The sequence below is a fragment of the Nomascus leucogenys genome, chromosome 16, assembly GCF_006542625.1.
Source record: "Nomascus leucogenys isolate Asia chromosome 16, Asia_NLE_v1, whole genome shotgun sequence".
Classification (NCBI taxonomy): domain Eukaryota; kingdom Metazoa; phylum Chordata; class Mammalia; order Primates; family Hylobatidae; genus Nomascus; species Nomascus leucogenys.
Genome location: NC_044396.1, coordinates 35,482,436 through 35,503,085, shown reverse-complemented (window position 1 = coordinate 35,503,085; position 20,650 = coordinate 35,482,436).

The window sequence follows — 20,650 nt, the reverse complement described above, 5'->3', positions numbered from 1 at the left end:
TTCCAAATTGCTCAATCAAAAGATAAATTCATCTCTGTAAGATGAATGCACAGAACACAAAGAAGTTTCACAGAATCCTTCTGGTAGTTTTTATGGGAAGATACTTCAATTTTCACCATAGGCCTCAATGCTTACCAAATGTCCTCTTACAGATTCTACAAAAAGTGTGTTTCAAAACTGCTCAGTCAAAAGTAAGCTTCAACTCTGTTAGTTGAATGCACAGATCAGAAAGAAGTTTCACACAATGCTTCTGTGTAGTTTTCACTTGAAGATATTTCCTTTTCACCATAGGACTCAAAGAGCTCCAAATGTCCACTTGCAGATTCCACAAAACGGGTGATTCAAAACTACTCAATCAAAAGAATGGTTTTTCTCTGAGATGAATGCACAGAAAAGAAAGAAATTTAACAGAATGCTTCTGGGTAGTTTTTATCAGAAGATATTTCTTTTCTCACCATAGGCCTCAATGCTCTGCAAATGTCTACTTTGAGATACTAGAAAAAGAGTGTTTCAAAACTGCTCAATCAAAACAAAGGTTCATCTCCATGAGATGAATGCATAGAACAGAAAGAGTTTTCACAGAATGCTTCTGGGTAGTATTTCTGTTAATATAGTTCGTTTTTCACCGTAGGCCTCAATGCTCTCCAAATGTCCACCCACAGATTCTACAAAAAGAGTGTTTCAAAACTGCTCAGTGAATAGAAAGGTTCAACTTTGTTGGATGAATGCACAGATCAGAAAGAAGTTTCACAGAATGCTTCTGTGTAGTTTTTAAATGGAGATATTTCCTTTTTCACCAGCGGCCTCAAATCACTCCAAATGTCCACTTGCAGATTCTACAAAAACAGTGTTTCAAAACTGCTCAGTGAAAAGAAACGTTCAACTCTGTTAGATGTATGCACAGATCAGAAAGATGTTTCACTCAATGCTTCTGTGTAGTTTTTGTTGGAAGATATTTCGTTTCTCACCATTGGCCTCAAAACCCTCCTAGTGTCCACTTACAGATTCCACAAAAAGAGTGTTTCAAAAATGTTCAATCAAAAGATAGGTTCATCTCTGTAAGATGAATGACCAAAATGGAAAAAAGTTTCACAGAATGCTTCTGTGTAGTTTTTACTTGAAGATATTTGCTTTTTCACCATAGGACCCAAAGCACACCAAATGTCCACTTCCAGATTCTTCGAAAAGAGTGTTTCAAAACTGCTCAATCAAAAGAAAGGTTCTTCTCTGTGAGACGAATGCACAGAATAGAAAGAAGTTTAACAGAATGCTTCTGGGTAGTTTTTATGGGAAGATAATTCATTTCTCACCATAGGCCTCAATGCTCTCCAAATGCCCACTTATAGATTCTACAAAAGGAGTGTTTCAAAACTGCTCATTCAAAAGAAAGTTTCAACTCTGTTAGATAAATGCACAGATCAGAAAGTAGTTTCACAGAATGCTTCTGTGTAGTTTTCATTTGAGGATATTTCTGTTTTCACCATAGGCCTCAAAGAGCTCCAAATGTGTACTTGTAGATTCTACAAAAAGAGTGTTTCAAAACTGCTCAATCAAAGGAAAAGTTCTTCTCTGTGATATAAAAGCACAGAACAGAAAGAAGTTTAACAGAAAGCTTCTGTGTTGTTTTTATAGGAAGATATTTCGTTTCTCAACGTAGGCCTCAAAGCGCTCCAAATGTCCAGTTGCAGATTCCACTGAAGGGTGTTTCCAAACTGCTCAATCAAAGATATGTTCATCTCTGTAGGATGAATGCACAGAACAGAAAGTAGTTTCACAGAATCGTTCTGTGTAGTTTTCATGGGAAGATATTTCGATTTTCACCTTAGGCTTCAATGCTCTTCCATTGTCCACTTGCAGATTCCACAAAAAGAGTGTTTCAAAACTGCTCAAAGGAAAAGTTCAACTCTCTTAGATGAATGCACAGATCAGAAAGACGTTTCACAGAATGCTTCTGTGTACTTTTTACTTGAAGATATTCCCTTTTTCAGCATAGGCCTCAAAGTGCTCCAAATGTCCACTTGCAGATGCTACAAAAAGAGCGTTTCAAAACTGTTCTATCAAAAGAACGGTTCTTCTCTTTGAGATGCACACACAGAACAGACAGAAGTTAAACAGAATGGTTCTGGGTAGTCTTTATGCGAAGATACTTCGTTTCTCACCATAGGCCTGAATGCTCTCCAAATGTCTACTTGGAGATTCTAGAAAAAGAGTGTTTCAAACCTGCACAGTCAAAAGTAAGGTTCAACTCTGTTAGATGAATGCACAGATTAGAAAGAAGTTTCACAGAATGCTTCTGTGTAGTTTTTATTTGAAGATATTTCCTTTTAAACCATAGGCCTCAAAGCGCTCCAAATGTCCAATTGCAGATTCTGCAAAAAGAGTATTTCAAAACTCGTTAATCAAAAGATAGGTTCATCTTTGTAAATTGAATGCACAGAACAGAAAGAAATTTCACAGAATCCTTCTGTGTACTTTTCATGGGAAGATATTTCCTTTTTCACCATAGGCCTCAAAGCATTCCCAATGTCCAATTGCAGATTCTAAAAAAAGAGTGTTTCAAAAGTGTTCAGTCAAAAGAAAGATTCAACTCTATTACATGAAGGCACCAATCAGAAAGGAGTTTTGTAGAACACATCTGTGCAGTTTTTACTTGAAGATATTTCCTTTTTCACCATAGGTCTCAATGCGCTCCAAATGTCCCCTTCCAGATTCTACAAAAAGAGGGTTTCAAAACTGCTCAATGAAAGCAAAGGTTCTTCTCAGTGAGATGAGCGCACAGAACAGAAAGGTGTTTAACAGAACACTTCTGTGTAGTTTTTATGGGAAGATATTTCGTTTTTGAGCATAGGCCTCAATGCTCTTCGCATGTCCACTTACAGATTCTACAAAAAGAGTGTTTCAACACTGCTCAAACAAAAGTAAGGTTCAAATCTGTTTGATGAATGCACGGATCAGAGAGATGTTTTATTGAAAGATTCTGTGTTGTTTTTTGTGGAAGATGTTCCTTTTCTCACCATAGGCCTCAAGCTCTCCAAATGTCCACTTGCTGATTCCACAAAAAAGTGTTTACAAACTGCTCAATCAAAAGATAGTTTCATCTCTGTAAAATGAATGCACAGAACAGAAAGAAGTTTCACAGAATCCTTCTGTGTAGTTTTCATGGGAAGATGTTTTGTTTTTCACCATAGGCCTCAATCCTCCTCAAACGTCCATTTGCAGATTCTACAAAAAGAGTGTTTCAAAACAGCTCAGTCAAAAGAAAGGTTTAACTCTGTTTGATGAATGCACAGATCAGAAAGAAGTTTCACAGAATACTTCTGTGTAGTTTTTATTTGAAGTTATTTCCTTTCTCAGCATAGGCGTCAAAGTGCTTCAAATGTCCACTTGCAGATTCTATGAAAAGTGTGTTTCAAAACTGCTTAATCAAAAGAAATGTTGTTCTCTGTAAGATGAACGCACAGAACAGAAAGAAGTTTAACAGAATGCTTCTGGGTAGTTTTCATCAGAAGGTATTCCTTTCTCACCATAGGCCTCAATGCTCTGCAAAAGTCTACTTGGAGATCCTAGAAAAAGAGTGATTCAAAGCTGCTCAGTCAAAACAAAGGTTCAAATCTGTTAGATGAATGCACAGATCAGAAAGAAGTCTCACAGAATGCTTCTGTTTAGTTTTTATTTGAAGATATTTCTTTTTTTACCATAGGCCTCAAAGCGCTCCCAATGTCCACTTTCAGATTCTACAAAAAGAGTGTTTCAAAACTGCTCTGTCAAAAGAAAGGTTCAACTCTGTTACATGAAGGCACCGATCAGAAAGGAATTTTGCGGAATGCTTCTGTGTAGTTTTTACTTAAAGATATTTCCTTTTTCACCACAGACCTCAAGGCACTCCAAATGTCCACTTCCAGATTCCACAAAAGTAGGTTTTCAAAACTGCTCAATCAAAACAAAGGATCTTCTCAGTGAGATGAATGCACAGAAAAGAAAGATGTTTAACCGAATGCTTCTGTGTAGTTTTTAAGGGGAAGATATTTCGTTTTTCACTGTAGGCCTAAATGGTCTACACAGGTCCACTTCCAGATTCTACAAAAAGTCTGTTTCAACACTGCTCAGTCAAAAGTAAGGTTCAACTCTGTTCGATGAATGCACAGATCAGAAACATGTTTCATTGAAGGATTCTGTGTAGTTTTTGTTGGAAGATATTTCATTTCTCACCATAGGCCTGAAGCTCTCCAAATGTCCACTTGCAGATTCTACAAAAAGAGTGTTTCAACACAGTTCAGGCAAAAGAAAAGTTGAACTCTGTTAGATGAATGCGCAGATGAGAAACGTGTTTCATTGAATGCTTCTGTACTAACAGAGTTTAACCTTACAATTGCATGAGGAGTTTTGAAACACTCTTTCTGTATAAACTGAAGTGGACATTTGGAGTGAAAAGAGGGCTATCGTGGAAAAAGGAATATCTTCAAATAAAAACTACACAGAAGCATTCTGTGAAACTTCTTTCTGATCTGTACATTCAACTAACAGAGTTGAAACTTACTTATGATTGAGGAGTTTTGAAACACTCTTTCTGTAGAAACTGCAAGTGGACATTTGGAGCGCTATGTGGCCTATCATGGAAAAAGGAATAACTTCAAATAAAAACTACACAGAAGCATTCTGTGAAACTTCTTTCTGATCCATGCATTCAACTAACAGAGTTGAACCTTACTTTTGATTGAGGGGTTTTGAAACACTCTTTCTGTAGAAACTGCAAGTGGACATTTGGAGCGCTAAGAGGCCAATAGTGGAAAAAGGAATATCTTCCAATAAAAACTACACAGAATCATCCTGTGAAACTTCTTTCTGATTTGTGCATTCAACTAACAGAGTTGAACGTTACTTTTCATTGAGGAGTTTTGAAACACTCTTTCCATATAAACTGCAAGTGGACATTTGGAGCGCTATGAGGCCTATCATGGAAAAAGGAATATCTTCAAATAAAAACTTCACAGAAGCATTCTGTGAAACTTCTTTCCGATCTGTGCATTCAACTAACAGAGTTGAACCTTACTTTTGATTGAGGAGTTTTGAAACACTCTTTCTGTAGAAACTGCAAGTGGACATTTTGAGTGCTATGGGGTCTATAGTGGAAAAAGGAATACCTCCAAATAAAAACTACACAAAAGCGTTCTGTGAAACATCTTTCTGTTCTGTGCATTCAACTAACGGAGTTGATGCTTACTTTTGACTGAGCAGTTCTGAAACACTCTTTCTGTAGAAACTGCAAGCGGACATTCAGAGCGCTAAGGGGCCAATAGTGGAAAAAGGCATATCGTCAAATAAAAACTACACTGAAGCATTCTGTGAAACTTCTTTCTGTTCTGTGCATTCAACTAACAGAGTTGAAGATCACTTTTGATTGAGCAGTTCTGAAAGACTCTTTCTGTAGAAACTGCAAGTGGACATTTGTAGCGCTATGGGGCCTATGGTGGAAAAAGGAATATCACCAAATAAAAACAACACAGAGGCACTCTGTGCAACATCTTTCTGTTCTGTGCAATGAAGTAACAGAGTTGAAGCTTACTTTTGATTGAGCAGTTCTGAAACACACTTTCTGTAGAAAGTGCAAGTGGACATTCGGAGCGTAAAGGGGCCTATAGTGGAAAAAGTTATATCTCCAAATAAAAACTACACTGAAGCATTCTGTGAAACTTCTTTCTGATCTGTGCGGTCAACTAACAGAGTTGAACTTTACTTTTGATTTAGGAGCTTTGAAACACTCTTTCTGTAGAAACTGCTAGTGAACATTTGGACGCTAAGAGGCCTATCGTGGAAAAAGGAATATCTTTAAATAAAAACTACACAGAAGCATTCTGTGAAACTTCTTTCTGATCTGTGCATTCAAATAACAGAGTTGAACCACAATTTGATTTAGGAGGTTTGAAACACTCTGTAGAAACTGCAACTGGACATTTGGAGAGCTAAGAGGCCTATCGTGGAAAAAGGAATATCTTCAAATAAAAACTACACGGTACCATTCTGTGAAAGTTCTTTCTGATCTGTGCATTCAACTAACAGAGGTGTACCTTACTTTTGATTGAGGAGTTTTGAAACACTCTTTCTTTATAAACTGCCAGTGGACTTTTGGAGCGCTATGAGGCCTATCTTGGAAAAAGGAATATCTTCAAATAAAAACTACACAGAAGCATTCTGCGAAACTTCTTTCTGATCCGTGCATTCAACTAACAGAGTTGAACCTTACTTTTGATTGAGGAGTTTTGAAACACTCTTTCTGCATAAACTGCAAGTGGACATTTGCAGCGCTATGCGGACAATCGGGGAAAAAGGAATATCTTCAAATAAATAGTACACGGAAGAATTCTGTGAAACTACCTTCTGATCTCTGCCTTCAACTAACAGAGTTGAACCTTACTTTTGATTGAGGAGTTTTGAAACACTCTTTCTGTGTAAACTGCAAGTGGACCTTTGAAGCGCAATGAGTCCTATTGTGGAAAACATAATATCGTCAAACATAAACTCCACAGAAGCATTATGTGAAACTTCTTTCTGATCTGTGCATTGCACTAACAGAGTTGAACCTTACTTTTGATTGAGGAGTTTTGAAACACTCTTTCTGTATAAACTGCAAGTGGACATTTGGAGCGCTAAGAGGAGTATCGTGGAAAAAGGAATATCTTCAAATAAAAACTACCCAGAAGCATTCTGCGAAATTACTTTCTGATCTGTGCATTCAACTAGCAGAGTTGAAACTTACTTTTGATTGAGGAGTTTTGAAACACTCTTTCTGTATAAACTGCAAGTGGACATTTGGCACGCTTAGAGGCGTATTAAGGAAGAAGGAATATATTCAAATAAAAACTACACAGAAGCATTCTGTGAAACTTCTTTCTGATCTGTGCATTCAACTAACAGAGTTGAACCTTACTTTTGATTGAGGAGTTTTGAAACCATCTTTCTGTTGAAACTGAAAGTGCACATTTGGAGCACTATGTGGCCTATCGTGGAAGGAGGAATATCTTCAAATAAAAACTACAAAGTAGCATTCTGTGAAACTTCCCTCTGATTTGTACATTCAACTGACAGAGTTGAACCTTATTGTTGATTGAGGAGTTTTGAAACACTCTTTCTGTATAAACTGCAAGTCGCCATTTGGAACGCTCTGCGGGCTAGGGTGGAAAAAGGAATATCTTCAAATAAATCTACACAGAAGGATTCTGTGAAAGTTCTCTCTGATCTGTGCATTCAACTGACAGAGTTGAAACTTACTTTTGATTGAGGAGTTTTGAAACACTTTTTCTGTGTAAACTGCAAGTGGACATTTGGAGCGCTATGAGGCCTACTGTGCAAAAAGGAATATCTTCAAATAAATACTACACAGGAGCATTCTGCAAAACTTTTTTCTGATCTATGCATTAAACTACCAGAGTTGAACCTTACTTTTGATTGAGGAGTTTTGAAACACTCTTTCTGTGTAAACTGCAAGTGGACTTTTCAGCGTTATGAGGCCTATCGTGGAAAAAGGAATATCTTCAAATAAAAACTACACAGAAGCATTCTGTGAAACTTCTTTCTGATATATGCATTCAACTGACAGAGTTGAACCTTACTTTTTATTGAGGAGTTTTGAAACACTCTTTCTGTGTAAACTGCAAGTGGACATTTGGAGCACTTAGAGTCCTATCGTGTAAGAAGGAACAACTTCAAATAAAAATTACACAGAAGCATTCTGTTAAACTTCTTTCTGATCTGTGCATTCAACTAACAGAGTTGAACCTTACTTTTGATTGAAAAGTTTTGAAACACTCTTTCTGTAGAAAATGCAAGTGGACATTTGGAGCCCTAAGAGGCCAATCGTGGAAAAAGGAATATCTTCAAATAAGAACTACACGGAAGCATCCTGTTTAACTTGTCTCTGATCTGTGCATTCAACTAACAGAGTTGAAACTTACTTTTGATTGAGGAGTTTTCAAAGAGTCTTTCTGTAGTTACTGCATGTGGACATTTGGAGCGCTATGCGGCCTTTTGTTGAAAAAGGAATATCTTCAAATAAAAACTACACAGAAGCATTCTGTGAAACTTCTTAATGAACTATGCATTCAACTAACAGAGTTGAACCTTATTTTTGGTTGAGGAGTTTTGAAACACTCTTTCTGTAGGAACTGCAAGTGGACATTTGGAGCGCTAAGCGGCCTATCGTGGAAAAAGGAATACCTTCAAATAAAAACTACCCAGAAGCATTCTGTGAAATTTCCTTCTGATCTATGCAGTCAACTAACGGAGTTGAACCTTACTTTTGATTGAGATGTTTTGAAACACTCTTTCTGTATAAAGTGCATCTGGACATTTGGAGCGCTAAGAGGCCTATCGTGGAAAAGGGGTTATCTTCAAATAAAAACTACACAGAAGCATTCTTTGAAACTGCTTTCTGATCTGTGCATTCAATTAAGAGAGTTGAACCTTACTTTTGATTGAGGAGTTTTGAAACACTCTTTCTGAATAAACTACAAGTGGACGTTTGGAGCCTTATGCGGCCTATCTTGGAAAAAGGAATATCTTCCAATAAAAACTACACAGAAGCATTGTGTGAAACTTCTTTCTGATCTGTGCATTCAACTAACAGAGTTGAACCTTACCTTTGACTGAGGAGTTTTAAAAATTTCTTTCTGTATAAACTGCAAAGGGATATTTGAAGCGCTATGAGGCCTATCGCGGAAAAATAAATATCTTCCAATAAAAACTACACAGAAGCATTCTGCGAAGCTTCTTTCTGATCTATGAAATCAACTAACAGAGTTGAACCTTACTTTTGATTGAGGAGTTTTGAAACACTCTTTCTGTAGAAACTGCAAGTGGACATTTGTAGCGCAAAGAGGCCTATCGTGGAAAAAGGAATATCTTCAAATAAAAACTACACAGAAGCATTCTGTGAAACTTCTTTCTGATCTGTGCATTCAACTAATACAGTAGAACCTTACTTTTTTTTTTTTTTTTTTTTTTTAGAATTGGAAAAAACTACTTTAAAGTTCATATGGAACCAAAAAGGAGCCCGCATCGCCAAGTCAATCCTAAGCCAAAAGAACAAAGCTGAAGGCATCACGCTACCTGACTTCAACCTATACTACAAGGCTACAGTAACCAAAACAGCATTGTACTGGTACCACAACAGAGATATAGATCAATGGAACAGAACAGAGCCCTCAGAAATGATGCCGCATATCTACAACTATCTGATCTTTGACAAACCTGACAAAAACAAGAAATGGGGAAAGGATTCCCTATTTAATAAATGGTGCTGGGAAAACTGGCTAGCCATATGTAGAAAGCTGAAACTGGATCCCTTCCTTACACCTTATACAAAAATTAATTCAAAATGGATTAGAGACTTAAATGTTAGACCTAAAACCATTAAAATCCTACAAGAAAACCTAGGCAATACCATTCAGGACATAGGCGTGGGCAAGGACTTCATGTCTAAAACACCAAAAGCAATGGCAACAAAAGCCAAAATTGACAAATTGGATCTAATTAAACTAAAGAGCTTCTGCACAGCAAAAGAAACTACCATCAGAGTGATCACGCAACCTACAGAATGGGAGAAAATTTTTGCAACCTACTCATCTGACAAAGGGCTGATATCCAGAATCTACAATGAACTCAAACAAATTTACAAGAAAAAAACAAACAACCCCATCAAAAAGTGGGTAAAGGACATGAACAGACACTTCTCAAAAGAAGACATTTATGCAGCCAAAAAACACATGAAGAAATGCTCATCATCAATGGCCATCAGAGAAATGCAAATCAAAACCATAGTGAGATACCATCTCACACCAGTTAGAATGGCCATCATTAAAAAAACAGGAAACAACAGGTGCTGGAGAGGATGTGGAGAAGTAGGAACACTTTTACACTGTTGGTGGGACTGTAAACTATTTCAACCAATGTGGAAGTCAGTGTGGCGATTCCTCAGGGTTCTAGAACTAGAAATTCCATTTGACCCAGCCATCCCATTACTGGGTATATACCCAAAGGACTATAAATCATGCTGCTATAAAGACACATGCACACGTATGTTTATTGCGGCACTATTCACAATAGCAAAGAGTTGGAACCAAACCAAATGTCCAACAGCGATAGACTGGATTAAGAAAATGTGACACATATACACCATGGAATACAATGCAGCCATAAAAAATGATGAGTTCGTGTCCTTTGTAGGGAAATGGATGAAACTGTAAAACATCATTCTCAGTAAAATATCGCAAGGACAAAAAACCAACCACCGCATGTTCTCACTCATAGGTGGGAATTGAACAATGAGAACTCGTGGACACAGGAAGGGGAACATCACATTCCAGGGACTGTTGTGGGTTGGGGGGAGGGGGGGAGGGACAGCATTAGGAGATATACCTAATGCTAAATGACGAGTTAACGGGTGCAGGAAATCAACATGGCTCATGGATACATATGTAACAAACCTGCACATGGTGCACATGTACCCTAAAACCTAAAGTATAATAATAATAAAAAAAAGAAAGTTACTTTTCATTGAGGAGTTTTGAAACACTCTTTCTGTAGAAACCGCAAGTGGACATTTGGAGGGCTAAGAGGCTTATCCTGGAAAAAGGAGTATCTTCAAATAAAAACTACACAGAAGCATTCTGTGAAACTTCCTTCTGGTCTGTGCATTCAACTTACAGACTTGAAACTTACTTTTGATTGAGGAGTTTTGAAACACTCTTTCTGAATCAACTGCAAGTAGATATTTGAATCGCTCTGCGGCCTATCTTGGAAAAAGGAATATCTTCAAATAATAACTACACAGAAGCATTCTGTGAAACTTCTTTCTGATCTGTGCATTCAACTAAGAGAGTTGAACCTTACTTTTGATTGAGGAGTTTTGAAACACTCTTTCTGTGTAAACCGCAAGTGGACATTTGGAGCGCAAAGAGGCCTATCGTGGAAAAAGGAATATCCTCAAATAAAAACTACTCAGAAGCACTCTTTGAAACTTCCTTATATTCTGTGCATTCACCTAGCACAGTTGAACCTTGCTTTTCATTGAGGAGTTTTGAAACACTCTTTCTGTGGAAAATGTAAGTGGACATTTGGAGGGCTAAGTGGCCTATCGTGGAAAAAGGAGTATCCTCAAATAAAAACTACACAGAAGAATTCTGTGAAACTTCATCCTGATCTGTACATTCAACTAACAGAGATGAACCTTTCTTTTGATTGAGGAGTTTTGAGACACTCTTTCTGTATAAACTGCAAGTGGACATTTGGAGCTCTTTGAGGCGTATCGTGGAAAAAAGGAATATCTTCAAATAAAAACTACACAGAAGCATTCTGTAAAACTTCTTTCTGATCTATGCATTCAAATAACAGTGTTGAACCTTACTTTTGATTGAGGAGTTCTGAAACACACTTTCTGTAGAAACTGCAAGTTGACATTTGGAGCACTATGCGGCCTGCCGTGGATAAAGGAATATCTTCAAATAAAAACTATGCAGAAGCATTCTGTGAAACTTCTTTCTGATCTGTGCATTCAACTGACAGAGTTGAACCTTACTTTTTATTGAGCAGTTTTGAAACACTCTTTCTGTATCACCTGCAGGTGGACATTTGGAGCGCTAAGAGGCCTGTCTTCGAAAAACGAATATCTTCAAATAAAAACTACACAGAAGCATTCTGTGAAACTTCTTTCTGATCTGTGCATTCAACTAACAGAGTTGAACCTTACTTTTGATTGAGGAGTTGAGAAACATTCTTTCTGTATTTACTGCAAGTGGACATTTGCAGCGCTAAGAGGCCTACCGTGGAAAAAGGTTTATCTTCAAAGTGAAACTACACAGAAGCATTCTATGAAACTTCTTTCTGATTTACGCATTCAACTAACAGAGTTGCACCTTAGTTTTGATTGAGGAGTTTTGAAACACTCTTTCTGTATAAACTGCAAGTGGACATTTTGTGCGCTATGCGGCCTATGGTGGAAAAAGGAATATCTCCAAATAAAAACTACACAGAAGCATTCTGTGAAACTTCTTTCCGATCTGTGCATTCAACAAACACAGTTGAACCTTACTTTTGATTGAGGAGATTTGAAACCCTCTTTCTGTATAAACTGCAAGTGGACATTGTGAGCGCTATGCGGCCTATCATGGATAAAGGAATATCTTCAAATAAAAACTACACAGGAGCATTCTGTGAAACTTCTTTCTGGTCTACGCATACAACTAATAGTTTTGATCCTTACTTTTCATTGAGGAGTTTTGAAACACTCTTTCTGTGTAAACTGCAAGTGGACTTTTCAGTGCTACGAGGCCTATCGTGGAAAAAGGAATATCTTCAAATAAAAACTACACAGAAGCATTCTGTGCAACTTCTTCCTGATTGCTCCATTAAACTAACAGAGTTGAAGCTTCCTTTTGATTGAAGAGTTTTGAAATATTCTTTCTGTAGAAACTGCATGTGGCCATTTGGAGATCTATTCAGCCTATCGAGAAAAAAAGAATATCTTCAAATAAAAACTACACAGAAGCATTCTGTGAATCTTCTTTCTGATGTGTGCATTCAACTAATAGAGTTGAACCCTACTTTTGATTGAAGAGTTTTGAAACACTCTTATCGTAGAAACTGCAAGCGGACATTTGGAGCGCTATGCGGCCTATCGTGGAAAATGGAATAACTTCAAATGAAAACTACACAGGAGCACTCTGTGAAACCTCTTTCTGATATATGCATTCAACTAACAGAGTTGAACCTTTCTTTTCAATGAGGAGCTTTGAAACATTCTTTCTGTATAAACTGCAAGGGGACATTAGGAGAGCTATCAGGCCAATGGTGGAAAAACGAATATCTTCAAATAAAAACTACACAGAAGCGTTCTGTGAAACTTCTTTCTGATCTCTGCATTCAGCTAACAGAGTTGAACCTTACTTTTGATTGAGGAGTTTTGAAACATTCTTACCGTAGAAACTGCAAGTGGACATTTGGAGCGCAAGGCGGCCTAACGTGGAAAAAGAAATATCTTCAAATAAAAACTACACAGACGCATTCTGTGAAACTTCTTTCTGATCTATGCATTCAGCTAACAGAGTTGAACCTTACTTTGATTGAGGAGTTTTGAAACACTCTGTATAAATTGCAAGTGGACATTTGGAGCGCTATGCGGCCAATCGTGGAAAAAGGAATATCTTCAAATAAAAACTACACAGAAGAATTCTGTGAAACTTCTTTCTGATCTGAGCATTCAACAAACAAAGTTGAACCTTACTTTTGATTGAGGAGTTTTGAAACACTCTTTCTGTATAAACTGCAAGTGGACATTTGGAGCGCTAAGAGGCCTATCGTGGAAAAAGGAATATCTTCATATGAAAACTACACAGAAGCATTCTGTGAAAGTAGCTTCTGATCTATGCATTCAACTAACCGTGTTGAAGCTTACTTTTGATTGAGGAGTTTTGAAACACTCTTTCTGTATAAACTGCAAATGGACATGTGGAGCGCTATGCGGCCAATCGTGGAAAAAGGAATACCTTCAAATAAAAACTACACAGAAGCATTCTGTAAAACTTCTTTCTAATATGTGCATTCAACTAACAGAGTTGAACCTTACTTTTCGTTGAGGAGTTTTGAAACACTCTTTCTGTATAAACTGCAAATGGACATTAGGAGCGCTATCATGCCAATGATGGAAAAAGGAACATCTTCAAATAAAAACTACACAGAAGCGTTCTGTGAAACTTCTTTCTGATCTGTGCATTCAGCTAACAGAGTTGAACCTTACTTTTGATTGAGGAGTTTTGAAACACTCTTACCGTAGAAATTGCAAGTGGACATTTGGAGCTCTATGCTGCCTAACCTGGAAAAAGGAATATCTTCAAATAAAAACTACACAGAAGCATTCTGTGAAACTTCTTTCTGATATATGCATTCAGCTGACAGAGTTGAACCTTACCTTTTATTGAGGAGTTGTGAAACACTCTTTATGTATAAACTGCAACTGGACATTCTGAGCACTATGCGTCCTATGGTGGAAAAAGGAATATCTTCAAATAAAAACTACAGAGAAGCATTCTGTGAAACTCTTTCTGATCTGTGCATTCAACTAATGGAGTTGAACCTTACTTTTGATTGAGCAGTTTTGAAACTCCCTAATTGTAGAATCTGCACGTGGACATTTGGAGAAAATTGAGGCCTATGGTCAAAAAAGAATTATCTTCCCCTAAAAACTTCACGGAAGCATTCTGTGAAACTTCTTTCTGATCGGTGTATTCAACTAAAAGACTTGAACTTTCCTTTTGATTGAGCAGTTTTGAAAAACTTTCTGCATAAACTGCAAGTGCACATTTGGAGCGCTTTGAGGCCTATTGTTAAACATAGAATATCTTCAAATAAAAACTACACAGAAGCATTCTGTGAACCTTCTTTCTGATCTGTGAATTCAATTAACAGAGTTGAAACTTATCTTTGATTGAGTAGTTTTGAAACACTCTATTTGTAGAATCTGTAAGTGGACATTTGGAGAACATTGAGGCCTGTGGTGAAAAAAGAAATATCTGACCCTAAAAACTACACAGAAACATTCTGTGAAACTTCTTTCCGATTTGTGCCTTCAACTAACAGAGTTGAACCTTATTTTTGATGGAGCAGTTTTGAAACACTCTATTTGTAGAATCTGCAAGTGGACATTTCGAGATCGTTGAGCCCCATGGTGAAAAACGAAGTATCTTCAAGTAAAAACTACACGGAATAATTCTTTGAATTTTCTTTCCATTCTCTGAATTCATCTCACATTGTTGAACCTTTATTTTGATTGGGAAGTTTTGAAACACTCTTTCTGTATAAACTGCAAGTGGACATATGGAGCGCTTTGGGACCTATCGTGGAAAAAGGACTATCTTCAAATAAAAACTACACAAAAGAATTCTGGGATGCTTCTTTCTGATCTGTGCATTCAACTAAGAGAGTTGAGCCTTATTTTTGATAGAGCAGTTTTGAAACACTCTTTCTGTACAAAGTGCAAGGGAACATTTGTAGCGCTTTGAGGCCTATCGTTGAAAAAGGAATATCTTCAAATAAAAACTACACGGAAGCATTCTGTGAAACTTCTTTCTGATCTGTACATTCAACTAACAGAGTTGAACCTTACTTTTGAATGAGCAGTTTTGAAACACTCTTTTTATAAAATCTACAAGTGGACGTTTGCAGAACATCGAGGTCTATGGTGAAAAAAGAAAAATCTTCCCCTAGAAACTACACGGAAGCATTCTGTGAAACATGTTTCAGATCTGTGCATTCAACTAACAGAGTTTAAACTTACGTTTGATGGAGCAGTTTTGAAACACTCTTTCTGTATAATCTGCAAGTATACATTTGGAGAATATTGAGGCCTACTGTGAAAAACTAAATATCTTCCCCTAAAAACTGCATGGAAGCATTCTGTGAAACTTCTTTCTGATCTGTGCATTCAACTAACGGAGTTGAAGCTTACTTTTGATTGAGCAGTTTTGAAACAATCTTTCCGTATAAACTGCAAGTGGACATATGGAGAAAATTGAGGCCTGCGGTGAAAAATGAAATATCTTCTCCTAAAAACTGCACGGAAGCATTCTGTGAAACTTCTTTCCGATCTGTGCATTCAACTAATGGAGTTGAACCGTATTTTTGATGGAGCAGTTTTCAAACACTCTATTTGTAGAATCTGCAAGTGAACATTTGGGGAACATTGAGGCCTAGGGGGAAAAAAGAAATATCTTCCCCTAAAAACTACATGGAAACATTACGTGAAACGTCTTTCTGATCGGTGCATTCAACTAACACAGTTGAACCTTACTTTTAAAGGAGAAGTTTTGAAACTCTCTTTCTGTACAAACTGCACGTGGACATTTGGAGAGCTTTGATGCCTGTCGTGGAAAAAGGAATATCTTCAAATAAAAACTACACATAAGCATTCTCTGAAACATCTTTCTGATCCGTGCATTCAACTAACAGAGTTGAACCTTACTTTTGATTGAGGTTTTTTTAAACACTCTTTCTGTATAAACTGCAAGAGGACATTTGGAGTGCTTTGAGGCCTATCATAGAAAATGCAATAATTTCAAATAAAAACTACACAGAAGATTTCTGTGAAACTTCTTTCTGATCTCTGCATTCAGCTAAAAGAGTTGAGCCATACTTTTGATTGATCAGTTTTGAAACACTTTTTTTTGTAGAATCTGCAAGTGGACATTTGGAGAACATTGAGGTTGATGGTTAAAAAAATACTTTCCCCTAAAAACTACATGGAAGCATTCTGTGAAAATTCTTTCTGATCTGTGCATTTAACTAACAGAGTTTAACCTTACTTTTGATTGAGCAGTTTTGAAACACTCTTTCTGTATTAACTGCAAGTGGACACTTGGAGAACATTGAGGTCTATGGTTAAAAAAGAAATATCTTCCCCTAAAGATTAAACGGAAGCATTCTGTGAAACTTCTTTCTGATATGTGCATTCAACTGACAGAGTTGAACCTAACTTTTGACGGAGCAGTTTTGAAACGCTCTTTCTCTATAAACTGTAAGTGGACATTTGGAGCGCATTGAGGCCTATGGTGAAAAAAGAAATAACTTCCCATAAAAATTACACGGAAGCATTCTGTGAAACTTCTTTCTGATCTGTGCATTCAACTAACAAAGTTTTCCTTAGTTTTGATTGAGCAGTTTTGAAACACTGTATTTGTGGAATCTGCAAGTTTACATTTGGAGAACATTGAGGTCTATGGTGCAAAACAAAATATCTTCCGCTAAAAACTACTCGCAAGCATTCTGTGAAACTTCTTTCTGATCTGTGCATTCGAATAACAGAGTTGAATCTTACTTTTAATTGAGCAGTTTTGAAACACCCTATTTGTGGGATCTGCAAGTGGATATTTGGAGATCTTTGAGGCCTATGGTGAAAAACGAAATATCTTCAAGTAAAAACTACACAGAATACTGCTTTGAAATTTCTATTCTCTGCATTCATCTCACAATGTTGAACCTTTCTTCTGATTGGAAAGTTTTGAAACATTCCTTCTGTATAAACTGCAAGTGGACATATTGAGTGCTTTGGGCCTATCATGGAAAAAGGAATATCTTCAAATAAAAACTACACAGAAGCATTCTGTGAAACATCTTTCTGATCTGTGCATTCAACTAACAGATTTGAACCTTCCTTTTAATTGAGCAGTTTTGTAACACTCTTTCTGTATAAATTGCAGGTGGACATTTGGAGCACTTTGAAGCCTATTGTAGAAAAAGGAATATCATCAAATAAAAAATACACAGAAGCATTCTGGGAAACTTCTTTCTGATCTGTGCATTCAACTAACAGAATTGAACTTTACTTTTGAGTGAACAGTTTTGAAACACTCTTTGTGTATAAACTGCAAGTGGACATTTTGTACCCTTTGAGTCCTATCATTGAAAAAGGAATATTTTCCCCTAAAAACTACACAGAAGCAATCTGTGAAACTTCTTTCTTGTTCTGTGCATTCAACTAATAGAGTTGAACCGTACTTTTGATTGAGCAGTTTTGAAACACCCTTTTGGTAGCATCTGCAAGTGGACATTTGAGAACATTGAGGTCGATGCTGGAAGAAGAAATATCTTCCCCTAAAAACTACACGGAAGCATTCTGTGTGACTTCTTTCTGATCTGTGCATTCAACTAACAGAGTTTTCCTTAGTTTTGATTGAGCAGCTTTCAAACAATCTATTTGTGGAATCTGCAAGTGGACAGTTGGAGAACATTGAGGCCTTCGGTGAAAAACAAAATATCTTCCCCTAAAAACCATACGGAAGCATTCTGTGAAACTTCTTTCCGATCTGTGCATTCAACTAACAGAATTGAATCTTACTTTTGATTGAGCAGTTTTGAAACACTCTGTTTGTAGAATCTGCAAGTGTACATTTGGAGATCTTTGAGGCCTATGGTGAAAAACGAAATATCTTCAAGTAAAAACTACACAGAATACTTCTTTGAAATTTCTTTCTATTCTCTGCATTCATCTCACAGTGTTGAAACTTTCTTTTGATTGGGAAGTTTTGAAAGACTCTTTCTGTATAAACTGCAAGTGGACATATGGAGTGCTTTGGGGCCTATAGTGGATAAAGGAATATCTTCAAATAAAAACTACACAGAAGCATTCTGTGAAACTTCTTTCTGATCTGTGCATTCAACTAACAGAGTTTTCCTTAGTTATGACTGAGCAGTTTTGAAACACTCTATTCGTGGAATCTGCAAGTGTACATTTGTAGAACATTGAGGCCTAGGGTGAAAAAAGAAATATCTTCCCCTAAAAACTACACGGAAGCATTCTGTGAAACTTCTTTCTGATCGGTGTATTCAACTAACAGAGTTAAACCTTACTTTTGATGGAGCAATTTTGAAACTCTTTGTATAAACTGCAAGTCGACATTTGGAGTGATTTGAGGCCTATCGTGGAAAAAGGAATATCTTCAAATAAAAACTACACAGAAGGATTCTGTGAAATTTGTTTCTGATCTGTGCATTCAACTAACAGAGTTGAACCTTATTTTTGATAGAGCAGCTTTGAAACACTCCTTCTGAATGAACTGCAAGTGGACATTTGGAGCACATTGAGGCCTATGGTGAAAATAGAAATATCTTCCCATAAAAACTACACGGAAGAATTCTGTGAAAGTCCTTTGTGCTCTGTGCATTCAACTAACAGAGTTTTCCTTAGTTTTGATTGAGCAGGTTTGAAACACTCTATTTGTTGTATCTGCAAGTGAACATTTGGAGAAAATAGAGGCCAACGGTGAAAAACGAAATTTCTTTCCCTCAAAACTTCACGGAAGCATTCTGTGAAACTTCTTTCTGATCTGTGCTTTCTACTAACGGAGTTGAAACTAACTTTTGATTGAACAGTTTTGAAACACTCTATTTGTAGAATCTGCAAGTGGACATTTGGAGAACATTGAGGCCTGAGGTGAAAAAAGACATATCTTCCCAAAAAAACTACACGGAAGCATTCTGTGAAACTTCTTTCTGATCTGTGCATTCAACTAACAGAGTTGAACCTCAGTTTTGATTGAACAGTTTTGAAACACTCTATTTGTGGAATCTGCAATTGGATATTTGGAGAATATTGAGACCTACGGTGAAAAACGAAATATCTTCCCATAAAAACTACAGAGAAGCATTCTGTGAAACTTCTTTATCTTCTATTCATTCATCTCACAAAGTAGAACCTTTCTTTTGACTGAGCAGTTTTGAAACACTCTTTTTGTAGAATCTGCAAGTGGACATTTGGAGCGCTTTGAGGCCTATTGTGGGAAAAGGTATATCTTCAAATAAAAAATACACAGAAGCATTCTGTGAAACTACTTTCTGATCTGTGCATTCATCTCACTGTGTTGAACCTTTCTTTTGATTGAGCTGTTTTGAAACACTCTTTTCGTAGAATCTGCAAGGGGATATTTGGAGAATATTGAGGCTTACGGTGTAAAACAAAATATCTTCCCCTTTCAACTACACAGAAGGATTCTGTGAAACTTCTTTCTGATCTGTGCATTCATCTAACAGAGTAAAACCTTTCTTTTGATTGAGCAGTTTTGAAACATTCTTTTTGTAGAATCTGCAAGTGGACATTTGGAGCACTTTGAGGTCTATCGTGGAAAAAGATGTATCTTCAAATAAAAACTACACAGAAGCATTCTGTGAAACTACTTTGTAATCTGTGCATACATCTCACTGTGTTGAACCTTTCTTTTGATTGAGCTGTTTTGAAACACTCTTTTCGTAGAATCTGCAAGGGGATATTTGGAGAATATTGAGTCTTACAGTGTAAAATGAAATATCTTCCCCTTAAAACTACAAGAAGGATTCTATGAAACCACTTTCTGATATGTGCATTCATCTAACAGAGTAGAACCTTTCTTTCGATTGAGCAGTTTTGAAAAACTCTTTTTGTAGAATCTGTAAGTGGTCTTTTGGAGATCTTTGAGGCCTATGTTGAAAAACAAAATATCTTCAAGTAAAAACTACACAGAATACTTCGGTGAAATTTCTTTCTATTCTCTGCATTTGTCTCACATTGTTGAACCTTTCTTTTGATTGGGAAGATTTGAAAAAGTCTTTCTGTATAAACTGCAAGTGTACATTTGAAGCGCTTTGAGGCCTATTGTGGAAAAAATTATATCTTGATATAAAAACTATACAGAAGCATTCTGTGAAAATACTTTCTGATCTTTGCATTCATCTCACTGATTTGAACCTTTCTTTTGATAGAGCTGTTTTGAAACACTTTTTTTGTAGAATCCACAAGGGGATATTTGGAGAATATGGAGGCATACGGTTTAAAACGAAATATCTTCCCCTCAAAACTACACAGAAGCATTCTCTGAAACCACTTTGTGATCTGTGCATTCATCTAACAGAGTAGGACATTTCTTTTGATTGAGAAGTTTTGAGACACTCTTTTTGTAGAATCTGCTACTGGACATTTGGAGATCTTTGAGGCCTATGGTGAAAAATGAAATATCTGCAAGTAAAATCTACACTGAATATTTCTGTGAAATTTCTTTCTATTCTCTGCATTCATGTCAGTGTTGAACCTTTGTTTTGCTTTGGTAGTTTTGAAACACTCTGTCTGTATAAACTGCAA